Source organism: Ambystoma mexicanum, chromosome 2q (assembly GCF_040938575.1).
Source record: "Ambystoma mexicanum isolate Mex_15411 chromosome 2q, UKY_AmexF1_1, whole genome shotgun sequence".
NCBI lineage: Eukaryota > Metazoa > Chordata > Amphibia > Caudata > Ambystomatidae > Ambystoma > Ambystoma mexicanum.
Window position 1 is genome coordinate 127,732,184 of NC_090924.1, and position 23,824 is coordinate 127,756,007.

The 23,824-nt window shown below is 47.3% G+C and overlaps 20 non-coding genes across 20 annotated transcripts; all 20 read left to right on the plus strand.

Annotated features, from left to right (window-relative positions):
* Positions 1–441: 441 nt before the first annotated feature.
* Positions 442–514, plus strand: TRNAV-CAC (transfer RNA valine (anticodon CAC)). The gene has a single exon. It is a non-coding gene; the product is annotated as a tRNA-Val (tRNA).
* A 3,613-nt stretch (positions 515–4,127) lies between these two features.
* TRNAV-CAC (transfer RNA valine (anticodon CAC)) lies at positions 4,128–4,200 on the plus strand. Its single transcript has one exon. It is a non-coding gene; the product is annotated as a tRNA-Val (tRNA).
* A 1,319-nt stretch (positions 4,201–5,519) lies between these two features.
* TRNAP-UGG (transfer RNA proline (anticodon UGG)) lies at positions 5,520–5,591 on the plus strand. The gene has a single exon. It is a non-coding gene; the product is annotated as a tRNA-Pro (tRNA).
* Positions 5,592–6,011: 420 nt separating this feature from the next.
* Positions 6,012–6,084, plus strand: TRNAV-CAC (transfer RNA valine (anticodon CAC)). The gene has a single exon. It is a non-coding gene; the product is annotated as a tRNA-Val (tRNA).
* Positions 6,085–7,887: 1,803 nt separating this feature from the next.
* Positions 7,888–7,960, plus strand: TRNAV-CAC (transfer RNA valine (anticodon CAC)). The gene has a single exon. It is a non-coding gene; the product is annotated as a tRNA-Val (tRNA).
* A 1,319-nt stretch (positions 7,961–9,279) lies between these two features.
* TRNAP-UGG (transfer RNA proline (anticodon UGG)) lies at positions 9,280–9,351 on the plus strand. The gene has a single exon. It is a non-coding gene; the product is annotated as a tRNA-Pro (tRNA).
* Positions 9,352–9,771: 420 nt separating this feature from the next.
* On the plus strand, positions 9,772–9,844 carry TRNAV-CAC (transfer RNA valine (anticodon CAC)). The gene has a single exon. It is a non-coding gene; the product is annotated as a tRNA-Val (tRNA).
* Positions 9,845–11,163: 1,319 nt separating this feature from the next.
* TRNAP-UGG (transfer RNA proline (anticodon UGG)) lies at positions 11,164–11,235 on the plus strand. The gene has a single exon. It is a non-coding gene; the product is annotated as a tRNA-Pro (tRNA).
* Positions 11,236–11,655: 420 nt separating this feature from the next.
* Positions 11,656–11,728, plus strand: TRNAV-CAC (transfer RNA valine (anticodon CAC)). The gene has a single exon. It is a non-coding gene; the product is annotated as a tRNA-Val (tRNA).
* A 1,315-nt stretch (positions 11,729–13,043) lies between these two features.
* Positions 13,044–13,115, plus strand: TRNAP-UGG (transfer RNA proline (anticodon UGG)). Its single transcript has one exon. It is a non-coding gene; the product is annotated as a tRNA-Pro (tRNA).
* A 1,808-nt stretch (positions 13,116–14,923) lies between these two features.
* Positions 14,924–14,995, plus strand: TRNAP-UGG (transfer RNA proline (anticodon UGG)). The gene has a single exon. It is a non-coding gene; the product is annotated as a tRNA-Pro (tRNA).
* A 420-nt stretch (positions 14,996–15,415) lies between these two features.
* TRNAV-CAC (transfer RNA valine (anticodon CAC)) lies at positions 15,416–15,488 on the plus strand. The gene has a single exon. It is a non-coding gene; the product is annotated as a tRNA-Val (tRNA).
* A 1,323-nt stretch (positions 15,489–16,811) lies between these two features.
* Positions 16,812–16,883, plus strand: TRNAP-UGG (transfer RNA proline (anticodon UGG)). Its single transcript has one exon. It is a non-coding gene; the product is annotated as a tRNA-Pro (tRNA).
* Positions 16,884–17,303: 420 nt separating this feature from the next.
* Positions 17,304–17,376, plus strand: TRNAV-CAC (transfer RNA valine (anticodon CAC)). Its single transcript has one exon. It is a non-coding gene; the product is annotated as a tRNA-Val (tRNA).
* Positions 17,377–18,691: 1,315 nt separating this feature from the next.
* Positions 18,692–18,763, plus strand: TRNAP-UGG (transfer RNA proline (anticodon UGG)). Its single transcript has one exon. It is a non-coding gene; the product is annotated as a tRNA-Pro (tRNA).
* A 420-nt stretch (positions 18,764–19,183) lies between these two features.
* On the plus strand, positions 19,184–19,256 carry TRNAV-CAC (transfer RNA valine (anticodon CAC)). The gene has a single exon. It is a non-coding gene; the product is annotated as a tRNA-Val (tRNA).
* Positions 19,257–20,571: 1,315 nt separating this feature from the next.
* Positions 20,572–20,643, plus strand: TRNAP-UGG (transfer RNA proline (anticodon UGG)). Its single transcript has one exon. It is a non-coding gene; the product is annotated as a tRNA-Pro (tRNA).
* Positions 20,644–21,063: 420 nt separating this feature from the next.
* Positions 21,064–21,136, plus strand: TRNAV-CAC (transfer RNA valine (anticodon CAC)). Its single transcript has one exon. It is a non-coding gene; the product is annotated as a tRNA-Val (tRNA).
* A 1,315-nt stretch (positions 21,137–22,451) lies between these two features.
* TRNAP-UGG (transfer RNA proline (anticodon UGG)) lies at positions 22,452–22,523 on the plus strand. The gene has a single exon. It is a non-coding gene; the product is annotated as a tRNA-Pro (tRNA).
* A 420-nt stretch (positions 22,524–22,943) lies between these two features.
* Positions 22,944–23,016, plus strand: TRNAV-CAC (transfer RNA valine (anticodon CAC)). The gene has a single exon. It is a non-coding gene; the product is annotated as a tRNA-Val (tRNA).
* Positions 23,017–23,824: the final 808 nt, after the last annotated feature.

Here is a 23,824-nt window from a genome sequence, read left to right on the forward strand (position 1 = left end):
TGCGAGATCCCGGACGAGCCCAATCAAGGTGGTTAACTTGAGCTCCTTTTTTTTGTTTTTTCAATGTTATTTTCATTGGACAGACTCTCTGGTTTTCTCGGTAAGCAGTAGTCGATGAACAATTCACTTCCTGAACCTCTTTGCGTGCCATGTCCTTGCGACAAGCACTTTGTGTTCTCTGTTAGCTCTCAGTAACATTCCTTGATTTGCTTGTGAGTTTTGGCCGTCCGATCTCAAAGTGGAAATATGTCCTTCCCTCTGTACGCTGCATAGGCCCTCAGCTGGCATACTTGTATATGTGCGCATGCTTGATAGGACGTATGTTTTAGGCTGGATTGTGTGAGCTTCAGGCGCAAGGCATTTGATTAGTCTTTAAGCAGGTCCACTTGCACTGCCCTTTGCACCTGTTCTCCCAGTCCCTACAAAGGTGAGCAAGCAGCTGTTTCTGTAGTGTAGTGGTTATCACGTTCGCCTCACACGCGAAAGGTCCCCGGTTCGAGACCGGGCAGAAACACTCTCTGCTGGCATTTTACACAAAATAGTTTTTTTCCCCTTTTGTCACACACAAATGTAAAGTATGAACTTATTTGCGTTCTCATGGAAATAGCATATGCTCTCAAGAGCTTGAGAAATACACTGGGAAGGCAAGCATCCTCACATGTATTCTGTATATGGGGCCAATAAAAAAATGCACGCGCTTGCATTTTGTGTATGTAATGTTGCAGAGCACAGAGAGGATTTATTTTCCCTACTGCTGGGTATTTGGGTCTCTGGGATCACAGTTGGGTCCGCTCCGTCCTCTGAAATGGTCCATATTAGTTACATAGGTTAGTGTACCAAAGAAATAATACATTTTCATATACAGCTTCTTCATTTCTGTGTTCTGAGGGATTACCAGTTGTAAGAAATGCACTTGCCGGTACAGTGATTCCCTGGCTTTCTCTGGCCCGAGAAAGCTTTTCCTCTGAAGTGGGAACAGAAGTTGGACTGCTTCTGCTGAACTTCCTGAAAGCAGAGCTGGCGGGAGGAGGGACTTTTTGAGTGCTGGGAAAATTTGAGCTGGAAATTTGCATCGGCTGGACAGAGATTGCTTGGAGCAGCCAAAATATAATAACGGCCATGGCGCTCAAGTAAAGCAGAAAGCTTTTAGTATACACCTTTTGCACTCTTGTCAACGAAGCTGGGCTCTGTGAATGCTCACCCTACGCAAGAAAAGAGAACAGACTTTGCTGGTGACCTAAATATATCTCGCCTGATCGAGCACGATCGAGCTCTGAGTGAGCAGCTGTGCAATGGTCATCTTTACCAAAGGGGAGATGCTGCTTTTTCCAGTGTCACGCCCATGCTCTCAGGGCTGGAGGGAGGAGGGCTGCTTTTTGTTTTTACAGGCAAAAGGAAAGGCCCAGCCCTCAGAGCTTCTGCCAATGCAGATCCCAGCAGGTGCAAAATAAAGGCTCTCCCCCACCTTGCCAGCTGCAGATTGATCAGAAGACTGCTAGTCTAGTGTGTTGGGCCACTTTCTCTCTTCTGTGTATCGTCCCCTCTTATTACATAAACAGCATAAGAGGAATAAAGGAAGGAAGGAAGGAAGGAAGGAACAGTGTATCGCAAGCACCTTCCACCCTGATGTCAATGGGCCACCAACCTTCGGGATGAGGAGGAGACCTGTGAAGACAGTCAGAGCGTGCCGACTGGGGCATTCATTTGGCTCATACACCGACAAGGCTTTCAGCGGCAGGAACAAACTTCAGGAATAGGCATTCTTGGCCTCGAATCCTAAGGGGGTGCAAACGCTGAGGACAATTCCGTCAAATGCTCAAAGGACCGTGGCTCGTTGGTCTAGGGGTATGATTCTCGCTTTGGGTGCGAGAGGTCCCAATCAAGGTGGTTAACTTGAGCTCCTTTTTTTTGTTTTTTCAATGTTATTTTCATTGGACAGACTCTCTGGTTTTCTCGGTAAGCAGTAGTCGATGAACAATTCACTTCCTGAACCTCTTTGCGTGCCATGTCCTTGCGACAAGCACTTTGTGTTCTCTGTTAGCTCTCAGTAACATTCCTTGATTTGCTTGTGAGTTTTGGCCGTCCGATCTCAAAGTGGAAATATGTCCTTCCCTCTGTACGCTGCATAGGCCCTCAGCTGGCATACTTGTATATGTGCGCATGCTTGATAGGACGTATGTTTTAGGCTGGATTGTGTGAGCTTCAGGCGCAAGGCATTTGATTAGTCTTTAAGCAGGTCCACTTGCACTGCCCTTTGCACCTGTTCTCCCAGTCCCTACAAAGGTGAGCAAGCAGCTGTTTCGCACACGCGAAAGGTCCCCGGTTCGAGACCGGGCAGAAACACTCTCTGCTGGCATTTTACACAAAATAGTTTTTTTCCCCTTTTGTCACACACAAATGTAAAGTATGAACTTATTTGCGTTCTCATGGAAATAGCATATGCTCTCAAGAGCTTGAGAAATACACTGGGAAGGCAAGCATCCTCACATGTATTCTGTATATGGGGCCAATAAAAAAATGCACGCGCTTGCATTTTGTGTATGTAATGTTGCAGAGCACAGAGAGGATTTATTTTCCCTACTGCTGGGTATTTGGGTCTCTGGGATCACAGTTGGGTCCGCTCCGTCCTCTGAAATGGTCCATATTAGTTACATAGGTTAGTGTACCAAAGAAATAATACATTTTCATATACAGCTTCTTCATTTCTGTGTTCTGAGGGATTACCAGTTGTAAGAAATGCACTTGCCGGTACAGTGATTCCCTGGCTTTCTCTGGCCCGAGAAAGCTTTTCCTCTGAAGTGGGAACAGAAGTTGGACTGCTTCTGCTGAACTTCCTGAAAGCAGAGCTGGCGGGAGGAGGGACTTTTTGAGTGCTGGGAAAATTTGAGCTGGAAATTTGCATCGGCTGGACAGAGATTGCTTGGAGCAGCCAAAATATAATAACGGCCATGGCGCTCAAGTAAAGCAGAAAGCTTTTAGTATACACCTTTTGCACTCTTGTCAACGAAGCTGGGCTCTGTGAATGCTCACCCTACGCAAGAAAAGAGAACAGACTTTGCTGGTGACCTAAATATATCTCGCCTGATCGAGCACGATCGAGCTCTGAGTGAGCAGCTGTGCAATGGTCATCTTTACCAAAGGGGAGATGCTGCTTTTTCCAGTGTCACGCCCATGCTCTCAGGGCTGGAGGGAGGAGGGCTGCTTTTTGTTTTTACAGGCAAAAGGAAAGGCCCAGCCCTCAGAGCTTCTGCCAATGCAGATCCCAGCAGGTGCAAAATAAAGGCTCTCCCCCACCTTGCCAGCTGCAGATTGATCAGAAGACTGCTAGTCTAGTGTGTTGGGCCACTTTCTCTCTTCTGTGTATCGTCCCCTCTTATTACATAAACAGCATAAGAGGAATAAAGGAAGGAAGGAAGGAAGGAAGGAACAGTGTATCGCAAGCACCTTCCACCCTGATGTCAATGGGCCACCAACCTTCGGGATGAGGAGGAGACCTGTGAAGACAGTCAGAGCGTGCCGACTGGGGCATTCATTTGGCTCATACACCGACAAGGCTTTCAGCGGCAGGAACAAACTTCAGGAATAGGCATTCTTGGCCTCGAATCCTAAGGGGGGTGCAAACGCTGAGGACAATTCCGTCAAATGCTCAAAGGACCGTGGCTCGTTGGTCTAGGGGTATGATTCTCGCTTTGGGTGCGAGAGGTCCCAATCAAGGTGGTTAACTTGAGCTCCTTTTTTTTGTTTTTTCAATGTTATTTTCATTGGACAGACTCTCTGGTTTTCTCGGTAAGCAGTAGTCGATGAACAATTCACTTCCTGAACCTCTTTGCGTGCCATGTCCTTGCGACAAGCACTTTGTGTTCTCTGTTAGCTCTCAGTAACATTCCTTGATTTGCTTGTGAGTTTTGGCCGTCCGATCTCAAAGTGGAAATATGTCCTTCCCTCTGTACGCTGCATAGGCCCTCAGCTGGCATACTTGTATATGTGCGCATGCTTGATAGGACGTATGTTTTAGGCTGGATTGTGTGAGCTTCAGGCGCAAGGCATTTGATTAGTCTTTAAGCAGGTCCACTTGCACTGCCCTTTGCACCTGTTCTCCCAGTCCCTACAAAAGTGAGCAAGCAGCTGTTTCTGTAGTGTAGTGGTTATCACGTTCGCCTCACACGCGAAAGGTCCCCGGTTCGAGACCGGGCAGAAACACTCTCTGCTGGCATTTTACACAAAATAGTTTTTTTCCCCTTTTGTCACACACAAATGTAAAGTATGAACTTATTTGCGTTCCCATGGAAATAGCATATGCTCTCAAGAGCTTGAGAAATACACTGGGAAGGCAAGCATCCTCACATGTATTCTGTATATGGGGCCAATAAAAAAATGCACGCGCTTGCATTTTGTGTATGTAATGTTGCAGAGCACAGAGAGGATTTATTTTCCCTACTGCTGGGTATTTGGGTCTCTGGGATCACAGTTGGGTCCGCTCCGTCCTCTGAAATGGTCCATATTAGTTACATAGGTTAGTGTACCAAAGAAATAATACATTTTCATATACAGCTTCTTCATTTCTGTGTTCTGAGGGATTACCAGTTGTAAGAAATGCACTTGCCGGTACAGTGATTCCCTGGCTTTCTCTGGCCCGAGAAAGCTTTTCCTCTGAAGTGGGAACAGAAGTTGGACTGCTTCTGCTGAACTTCCTGAAAGCAGAGCTGGCGGGAGGAGGGACTTTTTGAGTGCTGGGAAAATTTGAGCTGGAAATTTGCATCGGCTGGACAGAGATTGCTTGGAGCAGCCAAAATATAATAACGGCCATGGCGCTCAAGTAAAGCAGAAAGCTTTTAGTATACACCTTTTGCACTCTTGTCAACGAAGCTGGGCTCTGTGAATGCTCACCCTACGCAAGAAAAGAGAACAGACTTTGCTGGTGACCTAAATATATCTCGCCTGATCGAGCACGATCGAGCTCTGAGTGAGCAGCTGTGCAATGGTCATCTTTACCAAAGGGGAGATGCTGCTTTTTCCAGTGTCACGCCCATGCTCTCAGGGCTGGAGGGAGGAGGGCTGCTTTTTGTTTTTACAGGCAAAAGGAAAGGCCCAGCCCTCAGAGCTTCTGCCAATGCAGATCCCAGCAGGTGCAAAATAAAGGCTCTCCCCCACCTTGCCAGCTGCAGATTGATCAGAAGACTGCTAGTCTAGTGTGTTGGGCCACTTTCTCTCTTCTGTGTATCGTCCCCTCTTATTACATAAACAGCATAAGAGGAATAAAGGAAGGAAGGAAGGAAGGAAGGAAGGAACAGTGTATCGCAAGCACCTTCCACCCTGATGTCAATGGGCCACCAACCTTCGGGATGAGGAGGAGACCTGTGAAGACAGTCAGAGCGTGCCGACTGGGGCATTCATTTGGCTCATACACCGACAAGGCTTTCAGCGGCAGGAACAAACTTCAGGAATAGGCATTCTTGGCCTCGAATCCTAAGGGGGGTGCAAACGCTGAGGACAATTCCGTCAAATGCTCAAAGGACCGTGGCTCGTTGGTCTAGGGGTATGATTCTCGCTTTGGGTGCGAGAGGTCCCGGGTTCAAATCCCGGACGAGCCCAATCAAGGTGGTTAACTTGAGCTCCTTTTTTTTGTTTTTTCAATGTTATTTTCATTGGACAGACTCTCTGGTTTTCTCGGTAAGCAGTAGTCGATGAACAATTCACTTCCTGAACCTCTTTGCGTGCCATGTCCTTGCGACAAGCACTTTGTGTTCTCTGTTAGCTCTCAGTAACATTCCTTGATTTGCTTGTGAGTTTTGGCCGTCCGATCTCAAAGTGGAAATATGTCCTTCCCTCTGTACGCTGCATAGGCCCTCAGCTGGCATACTTGTATATGTGCGCATGCTTGATAGGACGTATGTTTTAGGCTGGATTGTGTGAGCTTCAGGCGCAAGGCATTTGATTAGTCTTTAAGCAGGTCCACTTGCACTGCCCTTTGAACCTGTTCTCCCAGTCCCTACAAAGGTGAGCAAGCAGCTGTTTCTGTAGTGTAGTGGTTATCACGTTCGCCTCACACGCGAAAGGTCCCCGGTTCGAGACCGGGCAGAAACACTCTCTGCTGGCATTTCACACAAAATAGTTTTTTCCCCCTTTTGTCACACACAAATGTAAAGTATGAACTTATTTGCGTTCCCATGGAAATAGCATATGCTCTCAAGAGCTTGAGAAATACACTGGGAAGGCAAGCATCCTCACATGTATTCTGTATATGGGGCCAATAAAAAAATGCACGCGCTTGCATTTTGTGTATGTAATGTTGCAGAGCACAGAGAGGATTTATTTTCCCTACTGCTGGGTATTTGGGTCTCTGGGATCACAGTTGGGTCCGCTCCGTCCTCTGAAATGGTCCATATTAGTTACATAGGTTAGTGTACCAAAGAAATAATACATTTTCATATACAGCTTCTTCATTTCTGTGTTCTAAGGGATTACCAGTTGTAAGAAATGCACTTGCCGGTACAGTGATTCCCTGGCTTTCTCTGGCCCGAGAAAGCTTTTCCTCTGAAGTGGGAACAGAAGTTGGACTGCTTCTGCTGAACTTCCTGAAAGCAGAGCTGGCGGGAGGAGGGACTTTTTGAGTGCTGGGAAAATTTGAGCTGGAAATTTGCATCGGCTGGACAGAGATTGCTTGGAGCAGCCAAAATATAATAACGGCCATGGCGCTCAAGTAAAGCAGAAAGCTTTTAGTATACACCTTTTGCACTCTTGTCAACGAAGCTGGGCTCTGTGAATGCTCACCCTACGCAAGAAAAGAGAACAGACTTTGCTGGTGACCTAAATATATCTCGCCTGATCGAGCACGATCGAGCTCTGAGTGAGCAGCTGTGCAATGGTCATCTTTACCAAAGGGGAGATGCTGCTTTTTCCAGTGTCACGCCCATGCTCTCAGGGCTGGAGGGAGGAGGGCTGCTTTTTGTTTTTACAGGCAAAAGGAAAGGCCCAGCCCTCAGAGCTTCTGCCAATGCAGATCCCAGCAGGTGCAAAATAAAGGCTCTCCCCCACCTTGCCAGCTGCAGATTGATCAGAAGACTGCTAGTCTAGTGTGTTGGGCCACTTTCTCTCTTCTGTGTATCGTCCCCTCTTATTACATAAACAGCATAAGAGGAATAAAGGAAGGAAGGAAGGAAGGAACAGTGTATCGCAAGCACCTTCCACCCTGATGTCAATGGGCCACCAACCTTCGGGATGAGGAGGAGACCTGTGAAGACAGTCAGAGCGTGCCGACTGGGGCATTCATTTGGCTCATACACCGACAAGGCTTTCAGCGGCAGGAACAAACTTCAGGAATAGGCATTCTTGGCCTCGAATCCTAAGGGGGGTGCAAACGCTGAGGACAATTCCGTCAAATGCTCAAAGGACCGTGGCTCGTTGGTCTAGGGGTATGATTCTCGCTTTGGGTGCGAGAGGTCCCAGGTTCAAATCCCGGACGAGCCCAATCAAGGTGGTTAACTTGAGCTCCTTTTTTTTGTTTTTTCAATGTTATTTTCATTGGACAGACTCTCTGGTTTTCTCGGTAAGCAGTAGTCGATGAACAATTCACTTCCTGAACCTCTTTGCGTGCCATGTCCTTGCGACAAGCACTTTGTGTTCTCTGTTAGCTCTCAGTAACATTCCTTGATTTGCTTGTGAGTTTTGGCCGTCCGATCTCAAAGTGGAAATATGTCCTTCCCTCTGTACGCTGCATAGGCCCTCAGCTGGCATACTTGTATATGTGCGCATGCTTGATAGGACGTATGTTTTAGGCTGGATTGTGTGAGCTTCAGGCGCAAGGCATTTGATTAGTCTTTAAGCAGGTCCACTTGCACTGCCCTTTGCACCTGTTCTCCCAGTCCCTACAAAGGTGAGCAAGCAGCTGTTTCTGTAGTGTAGTGGTTATCACGTTTGCCTCACACGCGAAAGGTCCCCGGTTCGAGACCGGGCAGAAACACTCTCTGCTGGCATTTTACACAAAATAGTTTTTTTCCCCTTTTGTCACACACAAATGTAAAGTATGAACTTATTTGCGTTCTCATGGAAATAGCATATGCTCTCAAGAGCTTGAGAAATACACTGGGAAGGCAAGCATCCTCACATGTATTCTGTATATGGGGCCAATAAAAAAATGCACGCGCTTGCATTTTGTGTATGTAATGTTGCAGAGCACAGAGAGGATTTATTTTCCCTACTGCTGGGTATTTGGGTCTCTGGGATCACAGTTGGGTCCGCTCCGTCCTCTGAAATGGTCCATATTAGTTACATAGGTTAGTGTACCAAAGAAATAATACATTTTCATATACAGCTTCTTCATTTCTGTGTTCTGAGGGATTACCAGTTGTAAGAAATGCACTTGCCGGTACAGTGATTCCCTGGCTTTCTCTGGCCCGAGAAAGCTTTTCCTCTGAAGTGGGAACAGAAGTTGGACTGCTTCTGCTGAACTTCCTGAAAGCAGAGCTGGCGGGAGGAGGGACTTTTTGAGTGCTGGGAAAATTTGAGCTGGAAATTTGCATCGGCTGGACAGAGATTGCTTGGAGCAGCCAAAATATAATAACGGCCATGGCGCTCAAGTAAAGCAGAAAGCTTTTAGTATACACCTTTTGCACTCTTGTCAACGAAGCTGGGCTCTGTGAATGCTCACCCTACGCAAGAAAAGAGAACAGACTTTGCTGGTGACCTAAATATATCTCGCCTGATCGAGCACGATCGAGCTCTGAGTGAGCAGATGTGCAATGGTCATCTTTACCAAAGGGGAGATGCTGCTTTTTCCAGTGTCACGCCCATGCTCTCAGGGCTGGAGGGAGGAGGGCTGCTTTTTGTTTTTACAGGCAAAAGGAAAGGCCCAGCCCTCAGAGCTTCTGCCAATGCAGATCCCAGCAGGTGCAAAATAAAGGCTCTCCCCCACCTTGCCAGCTGCAGATTGATCAGAAGACTGCTAGTCTAGTGTGTTGGGCCACTTTCTCTCTTCTGTGTATCGTCCCCTCTTATTACATAAACAGCATAAGAGGAATAAAGGAAGGAAGGAAGGAAGGAAGGAAGGAACAGTGTATCGCAAGCACCTTCCACCCTGATGTCAATGGGCCACCAACCTTCGGGATGAGGAGGAGACCTGTGAAGACAGTCAGAGCGTGCCGACTGGGGCATTCATTTGGCTCATACACCGACAAGGCTTTCAGCGGCAGGAACAAACTTCAGGAATAGGCATTCTTGGCCTCGAATCCTAAGGGGGGTGCAAACGCTGAGGACAATTCCGTCAAATGCTCAAAGGACCGTGGCTCGTTGGTCTAGGGGTATGATTCTCGCTTTGGGTGTGAGAGGTCCCGGGTTCAAATCCCGGACGAGCCCAATCAAGGTGGTTAACTTGAGCTCCTTTTTTTTGTTTTTTCAATGTTATTTTCATTGGACAGACTCTCTGGTTTTCTCGGTAAGCAGTAGTCGATGAACAATTCACTTCCTGAACCTCTTTGCGTGCCATGTCCTTGCGACAAGCACTTTGTGTTCTCTGTTAGCTCTCAGTAACATTCCTTGATTTGCTTGTGAGTTTTGGCCGTCCGATCTCAAAGTGGAAATATGTCCTTCCCTCTGTACGCTGCATAGGCCCTCAGCTGGCATACTTGTATATGTGCGCATGCTTGATAGGACGTATGTTTTAGGCTGGATTGTGTGAGCTTCAGGCGCAAGGCATTTGATTAGTCTTTAAGCAGGTCCACTTGCACTGCCCTTTGCACCTGTTCTCCCAGTCCCTACAAAGGTGAGCAAGCAGCTGTTTCTGTAGTGTAGTGGTTATCACGTTCGCCTCACACGCGAAAGGTCCCCGGTTCGAGACCGGGCAGAAACACTCTCTGCTGGCATTTTACACAAAATAGTTTTTTTCCCCTTTTGTCACACACAAATGTAAAGTATGAACTTATTTGCGTTCCCATGGAAATAGCATATGCTCTCAAGAGCTTGAGAAATACACTGGGAAGGCAAGCATCCTCACATGTATTCTGTATATGGGGCCAATAAAAAAATGCACGCGCTTGCATTTTGTGTATGTAATGTTGCAGAGCACAGAGAGGATTTATTTTCCCTACTGCTGGGTATTTGGGTCTCTGGGATCACAGTTGGGTCCGCTCCGTCCTCTGAAATGGTCCATATTAGTTACATAGGTTAGTGTACCAAAGAAATAATACATTTTCATATACAGCTTCTTCATTTCTGTGTTCTGAGGGATTACCAGTTGTAAGAAATGCACTTGCCGGTACAGTGATTCCCTGGCTTTCTCTGGCCCGAGAAAGCTTTTCCTCTGAAGTGGGAACAGAAGTTGGACTGCTTCTGCTGAACTTCCTGAAAGCAGAGCTGGCGGGAGGAGGGACTTTTTGAGTGCTGGGAAAATTTGAGCTGGAAATTTGCATCGGCTGGACAGAGATTGCTTGGAGCAGCCAAAATATAATAACGGCCATGGCGCTCAAGTAAAGCAGAAAGCTTTTAGTATACACCTTTTGCACTCTTGTCAACGAAGCTGGGCTCTGTGAATGCTCACCCTACGCAAGAAAAGAGAACAGACTTTGCTGGTGACCTAAATATATCTCGCCTGATCGAGCACGATCGAGCTCTGAGTGAGCAGCTGTGCAATGGTCATCTTTACCAAAGGGGAGATGCTGCTTTTTCCAGTGTCACGCCCATGCTCTCAGGGCTGGAGGGAGGAGGGCTGCTTTTTGTTTTTACAGGCAAAAGGAAAGGCCCAGCCCTCAGAGCTTCTGCCAATGCAGATCCCAGCAGGTGCAAAATAAAGGCTCTCCCCCACCTTGCCAGCTGCAGATTGATCAGAAGACTGCTAGTCTAGTGTGTTGGGCCACTTTCTCTCTTCTGTGTATCGTCCCCTCTTATTACATAAACAGCATAAGAGGAATAAAGGAAGGAAGGAAGGAAGGAAGGAAGGAACAGTGTATCGCAAGCACCATCCACCCTGATGTCAATGGGCCACCAACCTTCGGGATGAGGAGGAGACCTGTGAAGACAGTCAGAGCGTGCCGACTGGGGCATTCATTTGGCTCATACACCGACAAGGCTTTCAGCGGCAGGAACAAACTTCAGGAATAGGCATTCTTGGCCTCGAATCCTAAGGGGGGTGCAAACGCTGAGGACAATTCCGTCAAATGCTCAAAGGACCGTGGCTCGTTGGTCTAGGGGTATGATTCTCGCTTTGGGTGCGAGAGGTCCCGGGTTCAAATCCCGGACGAGCCCAATCAAGGTGGTTAACTTGAGCTCCTTTTTTTTGTTTTTTCAATGTTATTTTCATTGGACAGACTCTCTGGTTTTCTCGGTAAGCAGTAGTCGATGAACAATTCACTTCCTGAACCTCTTTGCGTGCCATGTCCTTGCGACAAGCACTTTGTGTTCTCTGTTAGCTCTCAGTAACATTCCTTGATTTGCATGTGAGTTTTGGCCGTCCGATCTCAAAGTGGAAATATGTCCTTCCCTCTGTACGCTGCATAGGCCCTCAGCTGGCATACTTGTATATGTGCGCATGCTTGATAGGACGTATGTTTTAGGCTGGATTGTGTGAGCTTCAGGCGCAAGGCATTTGATTAGTCTTTAAGCAGGTCCACTTGCACTGCCCTTTGAACCTGTTCTCCCAGTCCCTACAAAGGTGAGCAAGCAGCTGTTTCTGTAGTGTAGTGGTTATCACGTTTGCCTCACACGCGAAAGGTCCCCGGTTCGAGACCGGGCAGAAACACTCTCTGCTGGCATTTTACACAAAATAGTTTTTTTCCCCTTTTGTCACACACAAATGTAAAGTATGAACTTATTTGCGTTCCCATGGAAATAGCATATGCTCTCAAGAGCTTGAGAAATACACTGGGAAGGCAAGCATCCTCACATGTATTCTGTATATGGGGCCAATAAAAAAATGCACGCGCTTGCATTTTGTGTATGTAATGTTGCAGAGCACAGAGAGGATTTATTTTCCCTACTGCTGGGTATTTGGGTCTCTGGGATCACAGTTGGGTCCGCTCCGTCCTCTGAAATGGTCCATATTAGTTACATAGGTTAGTGTACCAAAGAAATAATACATTTTCATATACAGCTTCTTCATTTCTGTGTTCTGAGGGATTACCAGTTGTAAGAAATGCACTTGCCAGTACAGTGATTCCCTGGCTTTCTCTGGCCCGAGAAAGCTTTTCCTCTGAAGTGGGAACAGAAGTTGGACTGCTTCTGCTGAACTTCCTGAAAGCAGAGCTGGCGGGAGGAGGGACTTTTTGAGTGCTGGGAAAATTTGAGCTGGAAATTTGCATCGGCTGGACAGAGATTGCTTGGAGCAGCCAAAATATAATAACGGCCATGGCGCTCAAGTAAAGCAGAAAGCTTTTAGTATACACCTTTTGCACTCTTGTCAACGAAGCTGGGCTCTGTGAATGCTCACCCTACGCAAGAAAAGAGAACAGACTTTGCTGGTGACCTAAATATATCTCGCCTGATCGAGCACGATCGAGCTCTGAGTGAGCAGCTGTGCAATGGTCATCTTTACCAAAGGGGAGATGCTGCTTTTTCCAGTGTCACGCCCATGCTCTCAGGGCTGGAGGGAGGATGGCTGCTTTTTGTTTTTACAGGCAAAAGGAAAGGCCCAGCCCTCAGAGCTTCTGCCAATGCAGATCCCAGCAGGTGCAAAATAAAGGCTCTCCCCCACCTTGCCAGCTGCAGATTGATCAGAAGACTGCTAGTCTAGTGTGTTGGGCCACTTTCTCTCTTCTGTGTATCGTCCCCTCTTATTACATAAACAGCATAAGAGGAATAAAGGAAGGAAGGAAGGAAGGAAGGAACAGTGTATCGCAAGCACCTTCCACCCTGATGTCAATGGGCCACCAACCTTCGGGATGAGGAGGAGACCTGTGAAGACAGTCAGAGCGTGCCGACTGGGGCATTCATTTGGCTCATACACCGACAAGGCTTTCAGCGGCAGGAACAAACTTCAGGAATAGGCATTCTTGGCCTCGAATCCTAAGGGGGGTGCAAACGCTGAGGAAAATTCCGTCAAATGCTCAAAGGACCGTGGCTCGTTGGTCTAGGGGTATGATTCTCGCTTTGGGTGCGAGAGGTCCCGGGTTCAAATCCCGTACGAGCCCAATCAAGGTGGTTAACTTGAGCTCCTTTTTTTTGTTTTTTCAATGTTATTTTCATTGGACAGACTCTCTGGTTTTCTCGGTAAGCAGTAGTCGATGAACAATTCACTTCCTGAACCTCTTTGCGTGCCATGTCCTTGCGACAAGTACTTTGTGTTCTCTGTTAGCTCTCAGTAACATTCCTTGATTTGCTTGTGAGTTTTGGCCGTCCGATCTCAAAGTGGAAATATGTCCTTCCCTCTGTACGCTGCATAGGCCCTCAGCTGGCATACTTGTATATGTGCGCATGCTTGATAGGACGTATGTTTTAGGCTGGATTGTGTGAGCTTCAGGCGCAAGGCATTTGATTAGTCTTTAAGCAGGTCCACTTGCACTGCCCTTTGAACCTGTTCTCCCAGTCCCTACAAAGGTGAGCAAGCAGCTGTTTCTGTAGTGTAGTGGTTATCACGTTCGCCTCACACGCGAAAGGTCCCCGGTTCGAGACCGTGCAGAAACACTCTCTGCTGGCATTTCACACAAAATAGTTTTTTCCCCCTTTTGTCACACACAAATGTAAAGTATGAACTTATTTGCGTTCCCATGGAAATAGCATATGCTCTCAAGAGCTTGAGAAATACACTGGGAAGGCAAGCATCCTCACATGTATTCTGTATATGGGGCCAATAAAAAAATGCACGCGCTTGCATTTTGTGTATGTAATGTTGCAGAGCACAGAGAGGATTTATTTTCCCTACTGCTGGGTATTTGGGTCTCTGGGATCACAGTTGGGTCCGCTCCGTCCTCTGAAATGGTCCATATTAGTTACATAGGTTAGTGTACCAAAGAAATAATACATTTTCATATACAGCTTCTTCATTTCTGTGTTCTGAGGGATTACCAGTTGTAAGAAATGCACTTGCCGGTACAGTGATTCCCTGGCTTTCTCTGGCCCGAGAAAGCTTTTCCTCTGAAGTGGGAACAGAAGTTGGACTGCTTCTGCTGAACTTCCTGAAAGCAGAGCTGGCGGGAGGAGGGACTTTTTGAGTGCTGGGAAAATTTGAGCTGGAAATTTGCATCGGCTGGACAGAGATTGCTTGGAGCAGCCAAAATATAATAACGGCCATGGCGCTCAAGTAAAGCAGAAAGCTTTTAGTATACACCTTTTGCACTCTTGTCAACGAAGCTGGGCTCTGTGAATGCTCACCCTACGCAAGAAAAGAGAACAGACTTTGCTGGTGACCTAAATATATCTCGCCTGATCGAGCACGATCGAGCTCTGAGTGAGCAGCTGTGCAATGGTCATCTTTACCAAAGGGGAGATGCTGCTTTTTCCAGTGTCACGCCCATGCTCTCAGGGCTGGAGGGAGGAGGGCTGCTTTTTGTTTTTACAGGCAAAAGGAAAGGCCCAGCCCTCAGAGCTTCTGCCAATGCAGATCCCAGCAGGTGCAAAATAAAGGCTCTCCCCCACCTTGCCAGCTGCAGATTGATCAGAAGACTGCTAGTCTAGTGTGTTGGGCCACTTTCTCTCTTCTGTGTATCGTCCCCTCTTATTACATAAACAGCATAAGAGGAATAAAGGAAGGAAGGAAGGAACGAAGGAACAGTGTATCGCAAGCACCTTCCACCCTGATGTCAATGGGCCACCAACCTTCGGGATGAGGAGGAGACCTGTGAAGACAGTCAGAGCGTGCCGACTGGGGCATTCATTTGGCTCATACACCGACAAGGCTTTCAGCGGCAGGAACAAACTTCAGGAATAGGCATTCTTGGCCTCGAATCCTAAGGGGGGTGCAAACGCTGAGGACAATTCCGTCAAATGCTCAAAGGACCGTGGCTCGTTGGTCTAGGGGTATGATTCTCGCTTTGGGTGCGAGAGGTCCCGGGTTCAAATCCCGGACGAGCCCAATCAAGGTGGTTAACTTGAGCTCCTTTTTTTTGTTTTTTCAATGTTATTTTCATTGGACAGACTCTCTGGTTTTCTCGGTAAGCAGTAGTCGATGAACAATTCACTTCCTGAACCTCTTTGCGTGCCATGTCCTTGCGACAAGCACTTTGTGTTCTCTGTTAGCTCTCAGTAACATTCCTTGATTTGCTTGTGAGTTTTGGCCGTCCGATCTCAAAGTGGAAATATGTCCTTCCCTCTGTACACTGCATAGGCCCTCAGCTGGCATACTTGTATATGTGCGCATGCTTGATAGGACGTATGTTTTAGGCTGGATTGTGTGAGCTTCAGGCGCAAGGCATTTGATTAGTCTTTAAGCAGGTCCACTTGCACTGCCCTTTGCACCTGTTCTCCCAGTCCCTACAAAGGTGAGCAAGCAGCTGTTTCTGTAGTGTAGTGGTTATCACGTTTGCCTCACACGCGAAAGGTCCCCGGTTCGAGACCGGGCAGAAACACTCTCTGCTGGCATTTTACACAAAATAGTTTTTTTCCCCTTTTGTCACACACAAATGTAAAGTATGAACTTATTTGCGTTCTCATGGAAATAGCATATGCTCTCAAGAGCTTGAGAAATACACTGGGAAGGCAAGCATCCTCACATGTATTCTGTATATGGGGCCAATAAAAAAATGCACGCGCTTGCATTTTGTGTATGTAATGTTGCAGAGCACAGAGAGGATTTATTTTCCCTACTGCTGGGTATTTGGGTCTCTGGGATCACAGTTGGGTCCGCTCCGTCCTCTGAAATGGTCCATATTAGTTACATAGGTTAGTGTACCAAAGAAATAATACATTTTCATATACAGCTTCTTCATTTCTGTGTTCTGAGGGATTACCAGTTGTAAGAAATGCACTTGCCGGTACAGTGATTCCCTGGCTTTCTCTGGCCCGAGAAAGCTTTTCCTCTGAAGTGGGAACAGAAGTTGGACTGCTTCTGCTGAACTTCCTGAAAGCAGAGCTGGCGGGAGGAGGGACTTTTTGAGTGCTGGGAAAATTTGAGCTGGAAATTTGCATCGGCTGGACAGAGATTGCTTGGAGCAGCCAAAATATAATAACGGCCATGGCGCTCAAGTAAAGCAGAAAGCTTTTAGTATACACCTTTTGCACTCTTGTCAACGAAGCTGGGCTCTGTGAATGCTCACCCTACGCAAGAAAAGAGAACAGACTTTGCTGGTGACCTAAATATATCTCGCCTGATCGAGCACGATCGAGCTCTGAGTGAGCAGCTGTGCAATGGTCATCTTTACCAAAGGGGAGATGCTGCTTTTTCCAGTGTCACGCCCATGCTCTCAGGGCTGGAGGGAGGAGGGCTGCTTTTTGTTTTTACAGGCAAAAGGAAAGGCCCAGCCCTCAGAGCTTCTGCCAATGCAGATCCCAGCAGGTGCAAAATAAAGGCTCTCCCCCACCTTGCCAGCTGCAGATTGATCAGAAGACTGCTAGTCTAGTGTGTTGGGCCACTTTCTCTCTTCTGTGTATCGTCCCCTCTTATTACATAAACAGCATAAGAGGAATAAAGGAAGGAAGGAAGGAAGGAAGGAAGGAAGGAACAGTGTATCGCAAGCACCTTCCACCCTGATGTCAATGGGCCACCAACCTTCGGGATGAGGAGGAGACCTGTGAAGACAGTCAGAGCGTGCCGACTGGGGCATTCATTTGGCTCATACACCGACAAGGCTTTCAGCGGCAGGAACAAACTTCAGGAATAGGCATTCTTGGCCTCGAATCCTAAGGGGGGTGCAAACGCTGAGGACAATTCCGTCAAATGCTCAAAGGACCGTGGCTCGTTGGTCTAGGGGTATGATTCTCGCTTTGGGTGCGAGAGGTCCCGGGTTCAAATCCCGGACGAGCCCAATCAAGGTGGTTAACTTGAGCTCCTTTTTTTTGTTTTTTCAATGTTATTTTCATTGGACAGACTCTCTGGTTTTCTCGGTAAGCAGTAGTCGATGAACAATTCACTTCCTGAACCTCTTTGCGTGCCATGTCCTTGCGACAAGCACTTTGTGTTCTCTGTTAGCTCTCAGTAACATTCCTTGATTTGCTTGTGAGTTTTGGCCGTCCGATCTCAAAGTGGAAATATGTCTTTCCCTCTGTACGCTGCATAGGCCCTCAGCTGGCATACTTGTATATGTGCGCATGCTTGATAGGACGTATGTTTTAGGCTGGATTGTGTGAGCTTCAGGCGCAAGGCATTTGATTAGTCTTTAAGCAGGTCCACTTGCACTGCCCTTTGCACCTGTTCTCCCAGTCCCTACAAAGGTGAGCAAGCAGCTGTTTCTGTAGTGTAGTGGTTATCACGTTCGCCTCACACGCGAAAGGTCCCCGGTTCGAGACCGGGCAGAAACACTCTCTGCTGGCATTTTACACAAAATAGTTTTTTTCCCCTTTTGTCACACACAAATGTAAAGTATGAACTTATTTGCGTTCCCATGGAAATAGCATATGCTCTCAAGAGCTTGAGAAATACACTGGGAAGGCAAGCATCCTCACATGTATTCTGTATATGGGGCCAATAAAAAAATGCACGCGCTTGCATTTTGTGTATGTAATGTTGCAGAGCACAGAGAGGATTTATTTTCCCTACTGCTGGGTATTTGGGTCTCTGGGATCACAGTTGGGTCCGCTCCGTCCTCTGAAATGGTCCATATTAGTTACATAGGTTAGTGTACCAAAGAAATAATACATTTTCATATACAGCTTCTTCATTTCTGTGTTCTGAGGGATTACCAGTTGTAAGAAATGCACTTGCCGGTACAGTGATTCCCTGGCTTTCTCTGGCCCGAGAAAGCTTTTCCTCTGAAGTGGGAACAGAAGTTGGACTGCTTCTGCTGAACTTCCTGAAAGCAGAGCTGGCGGGAGGAGGGACTTTTTGAGTGCTGGGAAAATTTGAGCTGGAAATTTGCATCGGCTGGACAGAGATTGCTTGGAGCAGCCAAAATATAATAACGGCCATGGCGCTCAAGTAAAGCAGAAAGCTTTTAGTATACACCTTTTGCACTCTTGTCAACGAAGCTGGGCTCTGTGAATGCTCACCCTACGCAAGAAAAGAGAACAGACTTTGCTGGTGACCTAAATATATCTCGCCTGATCGAGCACGATCGAGCTCTGAGTGAGCAGCTGTGCAATGGTCATCTTTACCAAAGGGGAGATGCTGCTTTTTCCAGTGTCACGCCCATGCTCTCAGGGCTGGAGGGAGGAGGGCTGCTTTTTGTTTTTACAGGCAAAAGGAAAGGCCCAGCCCTCAGAGCTTCTGCCAATGCAGATCCCAGCAGGTGCAAAATAAAGGCTCTCCCCCACCTTGCCAGCTGCAGATTGATCAGAAGACTGCTAGTCTAGTGTGTTGGGCCACTTTCTCTCTTCTGTGTATCGTCCCCTCTTATTACATAAACAGCATAAGAGGAATAAAGGAAGGAAGGAAGGAAGGAAGGAACAGTGTATCGCAAGCACCTTCCACCCTGATGTCAATGGGCCACCAACCTTCGGGATGAGGAGGAGACCTGTGAAGACAGTCAGAGCGTGCCGACTGGGGCATTCATTTGGCTCATACACCGACAAGGCTTTCAGCGGCAGGAACAAACTTCAGGAATAGGCATTCTTGGCCTCGAATCCTAAGGGGGGTGCAAACGCTGAGGACAATTCCGTCAAATGCTCAAAGGACCGTGGCTCGTTGGTCTAGGGGTATGATTCTCGCTTTGGGTGCGAGAGGTCCCGGGTTCAAATCCCGGACGAGCCCAATCAAGGTGGTTAACTTGAGCTCCTTTTTTTTGTTTTTTCAATGTTATTTTCATTGGACAGACTCTCTGGTTTTCTCGGTAAGCAGTAGTCGATGAACAATTCACTTCCTGAACCTCTTTGCGTGCCATGTCCTTGCGACAAGCACTTTGTGTTCTCTGTTAGCTCTCAGTAACATTCCTTGATTTGCTTGTGAGTTTTGGCCGTCCGATCTCAAAGTGGAAATATGTCCTTCCCTCTGTACGCTGCATAGGCCCTCAGCTGGCATACTTGTATATGTGCGCATGCTTGATAGGACGTATGTTTTAGGCTGGATTGTGTGAGCTTCAGGCGCAAGGCATTTGATTAGTCTTTAAGCAGGTCCACTTGCACTGCCCTTTGCACCTGTTCTCCCAGTCCCTACAAAGGTGAGCAAGCAGCTGTTTCTGTAGTGTAGTGGTTATCACGTTCGCCTCACACGCGAAAGGTCCCCGGTTCGAGACCGGGCAGAAACACTCTCTGCTGGCATTTTACACAAAATAGTTTTTTTCCCCTTTTGTCACACACAAATGTAAAGTATGAACTTATTTGCGTTCCCATGGAAATAGCATATGCTCTCAAGAGCTTGAGAAATACACTGGGAAGGCAAGCATCCTCACATGTATTCTGTATATGGGGCCAATAAAAAAATGCACGCGCTTGCATTTTGTGTATGTAATGTTGCAGAGCACAGAGAGGATTTATTTTCCCTACTGCTGGGTATTTGGGTCTCTGGGATCACAGTTGGGTCCGCTCCGTCCTCTGAAATGGTCCATATTAGTTACATAGGTTAGTGTACCAAAGAAATAATACATTTTCATATACAGCTTCTTCATTTCTGTGTTCTGAGGGATTACCAGTTGTAAGAAATGCACTTGCCGGTACAGTGATTCCCTGGCTTTCTCTGGCCCGAGAAAGCTTTTCCTCTGAAGTGGGAACAGAAGTTGGACTGCTTCTGCTGAACTTCCTGAAAGCAGAGCTGGCGGGAGGAGGGACTTTTTGAGTGCTGGGAAAATTTGAGCTGGAAATTTGCATCGGCTGGACAGAGATTGCTTGGAGCAGCCAAAATATAATAACGGCCATGGCGCTCAAGTAAAGCAGAAAGCTTTTAGTATACACCTTTTGCACTCTTGTCAACGAAGCTGGGCTCTGTGAATGCTCACCCTACGCAAGAAAAGAGAACAGACTTTGCTGGTGACCTAAATATATCTCGCCTGATCGAGCACGATCGAGCTCTGAGTGAGCAGCTGTGCAATGGTCATCTTTACCAAAGGGGAGATGCTGCTTTTTCCAGTGTCACGCCCATGCTCTCAGGGCTGGAGGGAGGAGGGCTGCTTTTTGTTTTTACAGGCAAAAGGAAAGGCCCAGCCCTCAGAGCTTCTGCCAATGCAGATCCCAGCAGGTGCAAAATAAAGGCTCTCCCCCACCTTGCCAGCTGCAGATTGATCAGAAGACTGCTAGTCTAGTGTGTTGGGCCACTTTCTCTCTTCTGTGTATCGTCCCCTCTTATTACATAAACAGCATAAGAGGAATAAAGGAAGGAAGGAAGGAAGGAAGGAACAGTGTATCGCAAGCACCTTCCACCCTGATGTCAATGGGCCACCAACCTTCGGGATGAGGAGGAGACCTGTGAAGACAGTCAGAGCGTGCCGACTGGGGCATTCATTTGGCTCATACACCGACAAGGCTTTCAGCGGCAGGAACAAACTTCAGGAATAGGCATTCTTGGCCTCGAATCCTAAGGGGGGTGCAAACGCTGAGGACAATTCCGTCAAATGCTCAAAGGACCGTGGCTCGTTGGTCTAGGGGTATGATTCTCGCTTTGGGTGCGAGAGGTCCCGGGTTCAAATCCCGGACGAGCCCAATCAAGGTGGTTAACTTGAGCTCCTTTTTTTTGTTTTTTCAATGTTATTTTCATTGGACAGACTCTCTGGTTTTCTCGGTAAGCAGTAGTCGATGAACAATTCACTTCCTGAACCTCTTTGCGTGCCATGTCCTTGCGACAAGCACTTTGTGTTCTCTGTTAGCTCTCAGTAACATTCCTTGATTTGCTTGTGAGTTTTGGCCGTCCGATCTCAAAGTGGAAATATGTCCTTCCCTCTGTACGCTGCATAGGCCCTCAGCTGGCATACTTGTATATGTGCGCATGCTTGATAGGACGTATGTTTTAGGCTGGATTGTGTGAGCTTCAGGCGCAAGGCATTTGATTAGTCTTTAAGCAGGTCCACTTGCACTGCCCTTTGCACCTGTTCTCCCAGTCCCTACAAAGGTGAGCAAGCAGCTGTTTCTGTAGTGTAGTGGTTATCACGTTCGCCTCACACGCGAAAGGTCCCCGGTTCGAGACCGGGCAGAAACACTCTCTGCTGGCATTTTACACAAAATAGTTTTTTTCCCCTTTTGTCACACACAAATGTAAAGTATGAACTTATTTGCGTTCTCATGGAAATAGCATATGCTCTCAAGAGCTTGAGAAATACACTGGGAAGGCAAGCATCCTCACATGTATTCTGTATATGGGGCCGATAAAAAAATGCACGCGCTTGCATTTTGTGTATGTAATGTTGCAGAGCACAGAGAGGATTTATTTTCCCTACTGCTGGGTATTTGGGTCTCTGGGATCACAGTTGGGTCCGCTCCGTCCTCTGAAATGGTCCATATTAGTTACATAGGTTAGTGTACCAAAGAAATAATACATTTTCATATACAGCTTCTTCATTTCTGTGTTCTGAGGGATTACCAGTTGTAAGAAATGCACTTGCCGGTACAGTGATTCCCTGGCTTTCTCTGGCCCGAGAAAGCTTTTCCTCTGAAGGGGGAACAGAAGTTGGACTGCTTCTGCTGAACTTCCTGAAAGCAGAGCTGGCGGGAGGAGGGACTTTTTGAGTGCTGGGAAAATTTGAGCTGGAAATTTGCATCGGCTGGACAGAGATTGCTTGGAGCAGCCAAAATATAATAACGGCCATGGCGCTCAAGTAAAGCAGAAAGCTTTTAGTATACACCTTTTGCACTCTTGTCAACGAAGCTGGGCTCTTTGAATGCTCACCCTACGCAAGAAAAGAGAACAGACTTTGCTGGTGACCTAAATATATCTCGCCTGATCGAGCACGATCGAGCTCTGAGTGAGCAGCTGTGCAATGGTCATCTTTACCAAAGGGGAGATGCTGCTTTTTCCAGTGTCACGCCCATGCTCTCAGGGCTGGAGGGAGGAGGGCTGCTTTTTGTTTTTACAGGCAAAAGGAAAGGCCCAGCCCTCAGAGCTTCTGCCAATGCAGATCCCAGCAGGTGCAAAATAAAGGCTCTCCCCCACCTTGCCAGCTGCAGATTGATCAGAAGACTGCTAGTCTAGTGTGTTGGGCCACTTTCTCTCTTCTGTGTATCGTCCCCTCTTATTACATAAACAGCATAAGAGGAATAAAGGAAGGAAGGAAGGAAGGAAGGAACAGTGTATCGCAAGCACCTTCCACCCTGATGTCAATGGGCCACCAACCTTCGGGATGAGGAGGAGACCTGTGAAGACAGTCAGAGCGTGCCGACTGGGGCATTCATTTGGCTCATACACCGACAAGGCTTTCAGCGGCAGGAACAAACTTCAGGAATAGGCATTCTTGGCCTCGAATCCTAAGGGGGGTGCAAACGCTGAGGACAATTCCGTCAAATGCTCAAAGGACCGTGGCTCGTTGGTCTAGGGGTATGATTCTCGCTTTGGGTGCGAGAGGTCCCGGGTTCAAATCCCGGACGAGCCCAATCAAGGTGGTTAACTTGAGCTCCTTTTTTTTGTTTTTTCAATGTTATTTTCATTGGACAGACTCTCTGGTTTTCTCGGTAAGCAGTAGTCGATGAACAATTCACTTCCTGAACCTCTTTGCGTGCCATGTCCTTGCGACAAGCACTTTGTGTTCTCTGTTAGCTCTCAGTAACATTCCTTGATTTGCTTGTGAGTTTTGGCCGTCCGATCTCAAAGTGGAAATATGTCCTTCCCTCTGTACGCTGCATAGGCCCTCAGCTGGCATACTTGTATATGTGCGCATGCTTGATAGGACGTATGTTTTAGGCTGGATTGTGTGAGCTTCAGGCGCAAGGCATTTGATTAGTCTTTAAGCAGGTCCACTTGCACTGCCCTTTGCACCTGTTCTCCCAGTCCCTACAAAGGTGAGCAAGCAGCTGTTTCTGTAGTGTAGTGGTTATCACGTTCGCCTCACACGCGAAAGGTCCCCGGTTCGAGACCGGGCAGAAACACTCTCTGCTGGCATTTTACACAAAATAGTTTTTTTCCCCTTTTGTCACACACAAATGTAAAGTATGAACTTATTTGCGTTCTCATGGAAATAGCATATGCTCTCAAGAGCTTGAGAAATACACTGGGAAGGCAAGCATCCTCACATGTATTCTGTATATGGGGCCAATAAAAAAATGCACGCGCTTGCATTTTGTGTATGTAATGTTGCAGAGCACAGAGAGGATTTATTTTCCCTACTGCTGGGTATTTGGGTCTCTGGGATCACAGTTGGGTCCGCTCCGTCCTCTGAAATGGTCCATATTAGTTACATAGGTTAGTGTACCAAAGAAATAATACATTTTCATATACAGCTTCTTCATTTCTGTGTTCTGAGGGATTACCAGTTGTAAGAAATGCACTTGCCGGTACAGTGATTCCCTGGCTTTCTCTGGCCCGAGAAAGCTTTTCCTCTGAAGTGGGAACAGAAGTTGGACTGCTTCTGCTGAACTTCCTGAAAGCAGAGCTGGCGGGAGGAGGGACATTTTGAGTGCTGGGAAAATTTGAGCTGGAAATTTGCATCGGCTGGACAGAGATTGCTTGGAGCAGCCAAAATATAATAACGGCCATGGCGCTCAAGTAAAGCAGAAAGCTTTTAGTATACACCTTTTGCACTCTTGTCAACGAAGCTGGGCTCTGTGAATGCTCACCCTACGCAAGAAAAGAGAACAGACTTTGCTGGTGACCTAAATATATCTCGCCTGATCGAGCACGATCGAGCTCTGAATGAGCAGCTGTGCAATGGTCATCTTTACCAAAGGGGAGATGCTG